Source organism: Pseudophryne corroboree, chromosome 2 (assembly GCF_028390025.1).
Source record: "Pseudophryne corroboree isolate aPseCor3 chromosome 2, aPseCor3.hap2, whole genome shotgun sequence".
Classification (NCBI taxonomy): Eukaryota; Metazoa; Chordata; class Amphibia; order Anura; family Myobatrachidae; genus Pseudophryne; species Pseudophryne corroboree.
In genome coordinates, this window is record NC_086445.1 from 644,064,078 (window position 1) to 644,076,363 (window position 12,286).

Here is a 12,286-nt window from a genome sequence, read left to right on the forward strand (position 1 = left end):
GGATCTGAATTGGTTTTGCGACAACCACCCTTGCGGGTTTTGGTTTTGGATCTGTTTTTAAAAAAAAAAAAAAAAACAGCTGAAATCACAGAATTTTTTGGTTCCTACAGTATTATTAACTCTTTTTTTTTTGTACCGGCAGCGCCCAGGGTGCTACAGCCGTCAGCCACGTGAGGTCCCTCTGGACTGTCGGCTGTTACATGTGGGCTGCGGCCAGGGAACATGGATTTACTATATGAATTAGACGTATATACAATCTATATGAAGAAGATATATACTTACCCTTACTATTGTCCTTACTCTCTCTTCTATAAAGTGTCTCTCTCTCTCTCTATATATATATATATATATATATATATATATTTTATGTATTTGAGACATCTATAAACTTTTCCTAATAGGATAAATAAGAATAATTGATTGATTTACTAGTTGCTATATATAATAGCCATCATATGTACGGCAAATGGACTGATAATCTGTTCTAGAATGGATAAGCCTCTATATTCCCTTTAGTTTGAGGGTTATTTTGTCCTTATACAGAACTTTATACCTATGTATATGTAGACTATTAGATACTGGGCAATGTGGAAATGTATTTTTTTATCTATCTATCTATCTATCTATCTATCTATCTATATATATAGATATATATTGTGGCAGGAGAGGTACTTTGCCACATATAAGCTACACACAGGGTCCTGGGGGTGGATGGGAAGTGTGGATGGACCGGGTAACCATCCATTTGGCACAGACCAGGTCTTATAGGCTTCTTAGCCCAAGAAGCTGCTTCATCAGCCAGCACCTGGGTGCTGGGTTTAAAGCAGAGTCTCTCCCATGAGTCAGGGCTCCTGAAGGCAGTTAGTGTCCAGGTGATGGGCCTGCTAGGGACAGTGGGATCCGGAAGACTGGGGCACTAGTGTCAGGATGCCGGGACCTGAAGGGTTCCTTATTTAGTAAGAGGGAGTGAGGAAGGGCCTAACCTCCCTGGTTGTTTTACTATAGACAGTGATCTTTGTTTTATGTTTGTTTTTGAGCAACCTTAGTAAAAGGTATTTGTTGTTTTTGCACAAGCCTGGAGTTGGTCACTGGTGGAATTTTTGTAGCAGAGCACATTCTAGCAAGTCTCCTGTTACAAATGGCACCTGAACAGGGACCCTTTCTGCTAGTTGTGTCACACGTGGCAGAGGACCCAATAGCCGCAAGGTAGCAGCACACAAACAGCGAACTCCAGACCAAGCTGAACTCGTGGGCATCAGTACCAGACCAAGGGTGTTGTGAGTAGTGGTTAAACCCAACCACACGGGTTAAAAATAATGATATGTTTTGTTTAAACTGAATGTGTTTGATTTTGGTGCAAAGGTTTGCATTGGCAGGAAAGAGGTTAAACAGGGTGCATTGCCTATTCTGTCTTATATGCTTTGCACCATTCAGTAAAAGTAGCTGTGCTGATTTGCTCTAAGGGGTTGCAAGCAGCTGATAATTTATGACTGAATTTCTTTTCCAAGCTTATATTTACCCGTGCATCTGGTAATGGGAGTCTGGTGTCACTGTTAATTAGTTCATTAAGACCAATCAAGCAAAGTCGAAACCTTTTATAAATGTGGCTCTATTTAAATAGAGAAATTTTATGGCACTATGTGTCCCAGCAATCCCTGAGTTCTAGTTTTAAGAGCCTGAAGGGAGAAGTTATTTATTTGCACTACCATTGTAAGGTGTTTAAGACCACTATGTACATGCTACCTTTCAGTGCTTTGTTAAAAGCTTAATCTGTGCTAAAAAGAAACAAGGAATTTTTATTTTCCCTTTCACTTACAGTTTTCAAAGGGAACAGGGTGAATAAATTTTTTTAGATATACAGCATATTCCAAAGTGTCTCTTCAAATTGGTAACAGAAAGAGAATTCATGCTAAAAAACAAAAGGGGTGACAGCTCTAACACCTCAGGTCAGGAACTGATGTGACCCTATTAAAGCCCCACAGTTGGAAAGTGAAGTGGAGATCTTATTGGCGAGTAATCCTGATCTGGGGAAGATTTTAGCATGGAACCTTTTTTTTGGTGTCACATGATAAGTGACCTTGAAAGCAATATCCAATTAAAGGACCAGGAGCTAGAAGAGCTTAAGGTAAAATGTGATTTCCTTCAAGAGCAGGTGAACACCTTAACGCAAAAGCTGGAGGAGAAAGAATCTCTTTTGTCTGACTCTCTGACCAAACTGGGAAGGAGTAGAGAAGAGATTGCCAAGCTCTCAGGCCAGGTGTAAGAGTTGCAGAAAACCCTGGTAAAGGCTAAACCCAGATCTGAAAACTTTATAGTACATAGCCAAGGACTATTAGAGGAAATCGCCTGTGACCAGACACGATATGGGAGTTTGGTGCTGCCCAATGAGGCTCTGTCATAAGACTTGGCAGAGTATCAGGAGGAGGTTTCTAAGCTAAAACCATTGGCTATGCCTAGTTTCAGTTCAGACACAGGCGTAGCTACACCAGTTGCTGAAGACGTTATGCTGAAGGTTGGGTCAGAGACATTATCAGCCGAAGTGTAGATGCCATCTTCGGGGGGAAATGATGCCAAAGGTGGTGCAGGCTGCAGAGGAATGGTACCATACTGTAGTGGAACTCGGCTATACTGGATTCCCTGTTCCAGCCAGAAGGAACAGGAAAGTTGATCCAGAGCTGCCAGTGCCTAAGGCCCGGAAGGCTCCCTGCTATGCCACTAGTAAGACCATCTGCCTGGAAAGTGGAAATGAGGGCCCTTCCTCAGAGGTAGAGCATCTACAGGCACTAATGTCCATTCAGTTGGTATGGACATTCCAGAGCATGGAGGAAGCTGCAGCCATTATTGCGCAGCGCACAGAAAATCCACAGGAATTTTTCAAGCAGCAAGAGAGAGCCACATCAGATGGCAGTGCTTTGTTGTTAACCCCTAGGACGGCAGGGAGAAGTTGCTCCGAAACAGGACCACCTCATTCTCCGGAAAAAAGAACGTCGTAGTAGCTTGGGTGAAGAGTGTAACAAAGCCCTGAGTTCAGTGGAACCTGTTCAAGATGGAGCATGGCAGCCACAGGGGTTCACAGGAGATGTGTTTATGGAGACACGAGATGAAGATGTGGGATTCTCGGCTGCTCCTCAGTTGACAGGGAGTGAGGAGGAAGCAGTAATGGAGCTGGAAGAGGTTGACTTGATGTCCAAAACAAGAATCCTCTAATCTGCTGGATCTGTGGCAGAATGATGAACCCCAGGAATCTACCTGGACAGATGGCAATTTGATGACTACTCAAGAGCCCATCCTAAAACAGGAAGTCTTATCTGAGCTGGAGATTGCTTCTGTTGAGGTCTTGGAAACCCAGGATCCTTCTCCTGATGACCCGATGTACTTTCTGAAGTCAATCCCAGAAGGGACATCACAGGTTCAGAAGCCCCTGGTTCTGGACATCCAGTGCACATGTGAGACTTTCTCTGTCTAATCACAGACAAAGACCGTACCTTTTGGAGGTGTCTTGCCTACGTGAGCTAGTCATGGCTAAGCTAGTTGCAATACAGGAGTCCACTTCCAAAGTCATCCAGGAACCTGCTTCTGAAGAGGTTCCACTCGTGTATGAGGAGGATAAGGTACAAGATTTCGATCTTGGGGTTGTTGCACCCAGGCATGATCCACCACGAGAGGTTCAAGATCCAATTGCTGAACTGGGACAGTTCGTAAAGGACACACTAAGTAAGGAGCAAGAACCGGTCTCAGAGGAATCGGTGCAGAGTCCCATTTCTGAGGTTGCTTTACCCAGAGAAAGTTCTCTATATGAGACACGAGAGCTGGAAAACTTGAGGGGAGAGTTCCAAAAGCTGTCCCTAAGTAATAGCCAGCTAAAAAAAAGTAGTGAAGGAGATTCCTAAACTATGGAGTCAAATAAGAGACCTGGACAAGAGACTCAAAATGGGTTATGTGCCGGTCATAGAACGGCAGGAGTCAGTGACTAGGGTCAAAGATGGGAGATCGGAGGACGAAGCAGTCACGTTAATGAAGGAAATGTTATCAAAGCTGGAAAAACTGAAGGAAGCACTAAAAGTTCAACAAATTAATGGACTTTCTGAGACTCGGGACCAGTGCCTCACTCTGAGGGAAAGGGTGGGGGCGAAGTTGGACCATGATCTCAGAACACTTAAAGTCAGGGCAGAGACAAGGTGTTACCGGTGCCAAGAGCTTGGCCATAAAAGGTGGAATTGTCCATATAGGCCAAGACCAGTGAGGGCCGGGGTGACTACTAGGCCCAGAGTGAACTTAAAAACCTTCCCCAGTCCAGAGTTGGTTAATGTCAGGTGGCACAAACACCCAGAAAAGAATGAAGCGACTTCCTCAGTAGCCAGTAAATCCGAGCCCAATAAGGGAAACATCCCTAAAGGTGGAAAGGTGAAGAGAAGGGGAAGTTTAGTGGGCAAAAGGAAGTTGTCCATTAAAATTACCACTTCGTCAACTATGCCAAAGTGGAGGGAAAGGGAAGGTGGCACAATGGAGTCGGTGCCACCAACCTTTAATGGAAATAGATTCCAAGGCCAGTTAAAAGGGCCTCGGACATGTACTTGGGAGAGGAACTTGGGACCCAGGTGTCTGGGCCCAAGTTATGTCCCAAAGATTTGTCAGCCCAAAATAATTGGCAAATGTGAAACCTTGCCAATGTCACATGCCGCTTTTCTGAGCCAGGAAAAGCTGAGGGAAAGGGTATGTGGCAGGAGAGGTACTTTGCCACATGTAAGCTACACACAGGGTCCTGGGGGTGGATGGGAAGTGTGGATGGGCCGGGTTCCCATCCATTTGGCACAGACCAGGTCTTACAGACTTCTTAGCCCAAGAAGTGCTTCATCAGCCAGCACCTGGGTGCTGGGTTTAAAACAGAGTCTCTCACATGAGTCAGGGCTCCTGAAGGCAGTTAGTGTCCAGGTGATAGGCCTGCTAGGGACAGTGGGATCCGGAAGATTGGGGCACTAGTGTCAGTATGCCGGGACCTGAAGGGATCCTTATTTAGTAAGAGGGAGTGAGGCAGGGCCTAACCTCCCTTGTTGTTTATACTGTTTGTTGTTTATACTAAAGACAGTGATCTTTGTTTTATGTGTATCTTTGTTTTTGAGCAACCTGAATAAAAGGTATTTGTTGTTTTTGCACAAGCCTGGAGTTGGTCGCTGGTGGAATTTTTGTAGCAGAGCACATTCTGTTACAATATATATATATATATATATATAGCAGTCTTGAACGGCGGCACTCAGAACAAATAAGACATGACACTGCAAGTTGTTGCCAACGTTTCAAAGCAGTTCGTGATCTTGTAGTCCGTACTGACATCACGGGGTTTGGTAAACGGAATGTGCCCACCACCTTTTTGGGTAATAAAAAGCCCGGCTGCTTCAAGTGTCTTGGGTGTGTAACCTGTAGTTATATGTTGACTGGGGATGTGATTAAACATCCCTTTAAAAATCAAACATTTAAAATTTATCATCATCTGTCTTGCTCATCTAAATTTGTAATTTATGTGTTGATATGCCCATGTGGCAAATATTATGTGGGCAAGACTGACTGCGAATTTAAGGTCAGAATGGGACAACATAGATTTGCGATCCGTGAGGCTGTCCTCTCTGGAAAAAGTGAACAACCTGTCGCCCGGCATTTTGCAATGGCAGGACATTCCCCTACTTCACTGAAGCACAAAATAATAGATCATATCCCAGCATCACCCAGAGGAGGTAATCGATCTAAATTACTAAGGCAGCGCGAGGCCAGGTGGATATTTTTGCTTGATTCCCTCAGCCCTAATGGGCTTAATGAAAATAGTGGTTTGCATAGTTTTCTATAGCCCTATTCTTTCAGTGCATTATATGTTCAACTTTGTAATTTTTACTATTTAGTAGCCTGCTTTGTATGATTTATAGCAGTGCAGGTTTTATAGCAGCTCGGTGTAATCTCATTGAGTTTTCCATTACTGTTTACTTGTAACATCTGAAGCACTGTTATATTGTAAAAACATTGTTTACAGCTGTTTCTATGGTGATGGGTTGCACGGTGATGTCATCAATCCGCGCACGGCAGAACGGAGGAGGACGGCGGCGGGAAGCGGCATGGTGAGGGTGAGCACTTAAATTGGTGAGTTTATGTCTGTATTGTTTTATGCCCTGACGAAAAAGCGAACTGCTTTGAAACGTTGGCAACAACTTGCAGTGTCATGTCTTATTTGTTCTGAGTGCCGCCGTTCAAGACTGCTACATGTGGGGAGCTGCCATACTCTCCTAATAACGGAAGGCAACAGACGGAGTAATCCTATTGTGCTGAGAGTGCCGGGCCATACGCAATATATATATATATATATATATAGATATATAGATATATAGATATATATATATAGATAGATATATAGACATAGATATATAGATATAGATATATAGACATAGATATATAGATATAGATATATATACACTGCTCATAACAATAAAGGGCCCTCATACCACCCTCATGGAGTCTGTTTCTAATCGTTTGAGTAGACACATGCACATTTGTGGCTTGCTGGAGGTCATTTTGCAGGGCTCTGGCAGTGCTCCTCCTGTTCCTCCTTGCACAAAAGCGGAGGTAGCGGTCCTGCTGCTGGGTTGTTGCCCTCCTACGGCCTCCTCCACGTTTCCTGATGTACTGGCCTGTCTCCTGGTAGCGCCTCCATGCTCTGGACACTACGCTGACAGACACAGCAAACCTTGCCACAGCTCACATTGATGTGCCATCCTGGATGAGCTGCACTACCTGAGCCACTTGTGTGGGTTGTAGACTCCGTCTCATGTTACCACTAGATGAAAGCACCGCCAGCTTTCAAAAGTGATCAAAGCATAGGAGCTGAGAAGTGGTCTGTGGTCACCACCTGCAGAACAACTCCTTTATTGGGGGTGTCTTTCTAATTGCCTAGAATTTCCACCTGTTGTCTATTCCATTTGCACAACAGCATGTGAAATTGATTGTCAATCAGTGTTGCTTCCTAAGTGGACAGTTTGATTTCACAGAAGTGTGATTGACTTGGAGTTACATTGTGTTGTTTAAGTGTTCCCTTTAATTTTTTGAGCAGTGTGTGTGTATACATATATATATATATATATATATATAATAATGTGTGTGTGTGTGTGTGTGTGTGTGTGTGTGTGTGTGTGTGTGTGTGTGTGTGTGTGTTATGCCCAAATTTCTATATTATGTATCCTAGACTGGGAAATACACATCTCTCCTCTAAATTAACCAATAAATAAATAAACAAATAACAACTGTAAAATAATAATAAATAATAAGAAAGAAATAAAAAAACAAAAAATTGATCAGTGTAATAATATCAATAATTGCATCCAGGGATGACATACTTTATTGGCAAATAATAATTTTTTATATAAACTGTATTATGAAAAGAATCATGGTCATATGGTAATGTGTAACGTTTAGTGGAATATGGTATAATTCAGTGCTACTGCTAAGAGAGCAGGAAGTGAATGGGACTGTGCGCCTCAAATGAAAGAGAGGCTTGGACACAGCATGTACGATGCATGCGCAAGTCCAGTATTGAAAGCCTGACCATGCATGGGAGTGTGCGTTTCAAATGAGATAGAGGCTTGGACGCGGCGCATAGAGTGCAAGCACGGCCCACCCAATGCCTACTATAAGAACACAGAAGAGATACATAGACTTTTTTCCTTCCGAGAAAGCCGCTGATTGTCCTTAAAGGCGGGGGAAATGTGTAAAGGGACCCTTATTACAGTGGCAGCACCTCTAACTACAGGTTTACCGATGGGAAAGTGGAGACTCCGGAAAAGGCTGCCCATAGAATGGTTACTGAGCACCAGCAGTCGGGAGACACCAGCCCCAAGGACGTTCACAAGTCCAAGCAACTGGTTGGAGCATTCCAATACAGGACAAGCCTTTCACCTATTAACAAGCTTTGCCTGACCAGGAGTAGTTTAAAGGTGACTAAAAATATACACCTGTTTTGGAGAGACCAACAATATTGTGGAGCGTTCTCACATAGGAACTGCTGTCTAATAGCTTGCACGAGCCTTTCCTTAAATTCACTTTTGGAATAATTATTACTAACACTGAACGTTCCTATACAAGAACTATTGGGGGTAATTCTGAGTTGATCGCAGCAGGATCTTTGTTAGCAGTTGGGCAAAACCATGTGCACTGCAGGGGGGGGGGGGCAGATATAACATGTGCAGAGAGAGATAGATTTGGGTGTGGTGAGTTAAATCTGCAATCTAAATTGCAGTGTAAAAGTAAAGCAGCCAGTATTACCCTGCACAGAAACAAAATAACCCACCCAAATCTAACTCTCTCTGCAAATGTTATATCTGCCCCCCTGCAGTGCACATGGTTTTGCCCAACTGCTAAAAACATTCCTGCAGCGATCAACTTGGAATTACCCCCCTTGCTCTAAAGCTTGCATGGGCTTTCTGCACTAATCAATTCCAGCTGCTCTTAGTTGCCACTAACAGCTTGTTATTAATTTTTAATTAATATATTTTTTAATTGATATTTTAAATCTTATTTTGGTTGGATGTAACTGTATATGAACTGGCCGGTACTGTGTGTTTCGTTTTATGTGTAAAAGTTGGTATGTATAAATATAAATTAATTAATCACTACACCTGATATTTAAGTGCCCTGATTTGTGTGTTTTTTTCTGTGTTTCAATCCAAGGGGATGCTATCCCACCTATTGATAGCTAATTTCTCTATATGACTCACTCTAGGATGCATTTTAGTACAAGAATGTGGTCGATAACTGACAGTTTTTCAAATGTCTTGTCACAGATGTACACGACAATACCTGTCTGTCTCTTTGGATTGTATGTCTTATGGAGTGTACCTTTTGTTGAAACTCAATAAAAAAGATGTTTAAAAAAATAAATAAAAAAAAGATATATTTCTTTTTTTAAAGTAGGATCAAGTTCTTCTGTTCCTGAAAGATATCTTTGACCCGGAGAAGGTTTGATAATCATCCGTTAAAATTATTTTTAAAGTAGGGTCAACTTCCTTTGTTCCTGAAAGATATCTTTGACCTGGAGAAGGTTCGCTATTCGAGCGTGGAGAATTTGTCAGAAGATATCATGCAGTGTTTGACTTGTTTGTACCATTGCACATAAATGTTTTAGGCGTATATCGGAGGGACTCACTAAAGTCAATTTGTGTCCAATCCTATGTCAACCACATTCAAGCAACCATCTAAAAAATGTATGTTGTGGATGGATTTAGGGGAATAAATGGTTCTCACTAGAGATGAGCGGGTTCGGTTCGTCGAGATCTGAACCCCCCCGAACTTCATGTGGTTTATACGGGTCCGAGGCAGCCTCGGTTCTTCCCGCCTAACAGGCAAAACCCGAACGGGGAAAAACTTCATCATCCCGCTGTCGGATTCTCGCGAGATTCGGATTCCATATAAAGAGCCATGCGTCGCCGCCATTTTCACTCGTGCATTGTCGACTGAGCGGAGAGGATGTGGCTACGTTCTCTGCCTGAAAAGCTCAATATCTGTGCTCAGTGTGCTGCATTGTGGGGACCAGTATATAGTAGTACAGTGCTGCATTGTGGTGACCACCAGTATATAGTAGTACAGTACAGTAGGCCATAGCGTTATATTGCAGCTCCGTGTCAGACTCAGTTAAATTCTCCGGATCAGTGCTCAATACCTGAGCTGCATTGTGGCGACCAGTATATAGTAGTACGGTGCTGCTTTGTGACCACCAGTATATAGTAGTACAGTACAGTAGGCCATAGCGTTATCTTGCAGCTCCGTGTCAGACTCAGTTCTGTTCTCCGGATCAGTGTTCAATATCTGTGCTGCATTGTGGGGACCACTATATAGTAGTACAGTGCTGCATTGTGGTGACCACCAGTATATAGTAGTACAGTACAGTTGTCCATTGCTGTATCTTGCAGCTCCGTGTCAGACTCAGTTCTATTCTCCGGATCGATGCTCAATATCTGTGCTGCATTGTGGGGACCAGTATATAGTAGTACAGTGCTGCATTGTGACCACCAGTATATAGTAGTACAGTACAGTTGTCCATTGCTGTATCTTGCAGCTCCGTGTCAGACTCAGTTCTATTCTCTGGATCAGTGCTCAATATCTGTGCTGCATTGTGGGGACGAGTATATAGTAATACAGTGCTGCATTGTGACCACCAGTATATAGTAGTACAGTACAGTTGTCCATTGCTGTATCTTGCAGCTCCGTGTCAGACTCAGTTCTATTCTCCGAATCGATGCTCAATATCTGTGCTGCATTGTGGGGACCAGTATATAGTAGTACAGTGCTGCATTGTGACCACCAGTATATAGTAGTACAGTAAAGTTGTCCATTGCTGTATCTTACAGCTCCATGTCAGACTCAGTTCTATTCTCTGGATCGATGCTCAATATCTATGCTGCATTGTGGGGACCAGTATATAGTAGTACAGTGCTGCATTGTGACCACCAGTATATAGTAGTACAGTACAGTTGTCCATTGCTGTATCTTGCAGCTCCGTGTCAGACTCAGTTCTATTCTCCGGATCGATGCTCAATATCTGTGCTGAATTGTGGGGACCAGTATATAGTAGTACAGTGCTGCATTGTGACCACCAGTATATAGTAGTACAGTACAGTTGTCCATTGCTGTATCTTGCAGCTCCGTGTCAGACTCCGCTCTATTCTCCGGATCAGTGCTCAATATCTGTGCTGCATTGTGGGGACCAGTATATAGTAGTACAGTGCTGCATTGTGACCACCAGTATATAGTAGTACAGTACAGTTGTCCATTGCTGTATCTTGCAGCTCCGTGTCAGACTCAGTTCTATTCTCCAGATCGATGCTCAATATCTGTGCTGCATTGTGGGGACCAGTATATAGTAATACAGTGCTGCATTGTGACCACCAGTATATAGTAGTACAGTACAGTTGTCCATTGCTGTATCTTGCAGCTCCGTGTCAGACTCAGTTCTATTCTCCTGATCGATGCTCAATATCTGTGCTGCATTGTGGGGACCAGTATATAGTAGTACAGTGCTGCATTGTGACCACCAGTATATAGTAGTACAGTACAGTTGTCCATTGCTGTATCTTGCAGCTCCGTGTCAGACTCAGTTCTATTCTCTGGATCAGTGCTCAATATCTGTGCTGCATTGTGGGGACGAGTATATAGTAACACAGTGCTGCATTGTGACCACCAGTATATAGAAGTACAGTACAGTTGTCCATTGCTGTATCTTGCAGCTCCGTGTCAGACTCAGTTCTATTCTCCAGATCGATGCTCAATATCTGTGCTGCATTGTGGGGACCAGTATACATAGTAGTACAGTGCTGCATTGTGGTGACCACCAGTATATAGTAGTACAGTACAGTACAGTAGGCCATAGCGTTATCTTGCAGCTCCGTGTCAGACTCAGTTCTATTCTCCGGATCAGTGCTCAATATCTGTGCTGCATTGTGGGGACCAGTATATATAGTAGTACAGTGCTGCATTGTGGTGACCACCAGTATATAGTAGTACAGTACAGTAGTCCATTGCTGTATCTTGCAGCTGGCATATAATTCCACACATTAAAAAATGGAGAACAAAAATGTGGAGGGTAAAATAGGCAAAGATCAAGATCCATTTCCACCTAGTGCTGAAGCTGCTGCCACTAGTCATGGCAGAGACAATGAAATGCCATCAACGTCGTCTGCCAAGGCCGATGCCCAATGTCATAGTAGAGAATGTAAAATCCAAAAAACAAAAGTTCAGTAAAATGACCCAAAAATCTAAATTAAAAGCGTCTGAGAAGCGTAAACTTGCCAATATGCCATTTACGACAGGGAGTGGCAAGGAACGGCTAAGGCTCTCTCCTATGTTCCTCATGACTAGTGGGTCAGCTTCACATGAGGATGGAAGCAATCATCCTCCCGCTAGAAAAATAAAAAGAGTTAATCTGGCAAAAGCACAGCAAAGAACTGTGCGTTCTTCTAAATCACAAATCCCCAAGGAGAGTCCAATTGTGTCAGTTGCGATGCCTGACCTTCCCAACACTGGACGGAAAGAGGTGGCTCCTTCCACCATTTGCACGCCCCCTGCAAGTGCTGGAAGGAGCACCCACAGTACAGTTCCTGATAGTCAAATTGAAGATGTCACTGTTGAAGTACACCAGGATGAGGATATGGGTGTTGCTGGCGCTGAGGGGGAAATTGACCAGGAGGATTCTGATGGAGAGGTGGTTTGTTTAAGTCAGGCACCCGGGGAGACACCTGTTGTCCGTGGGATGAATAAG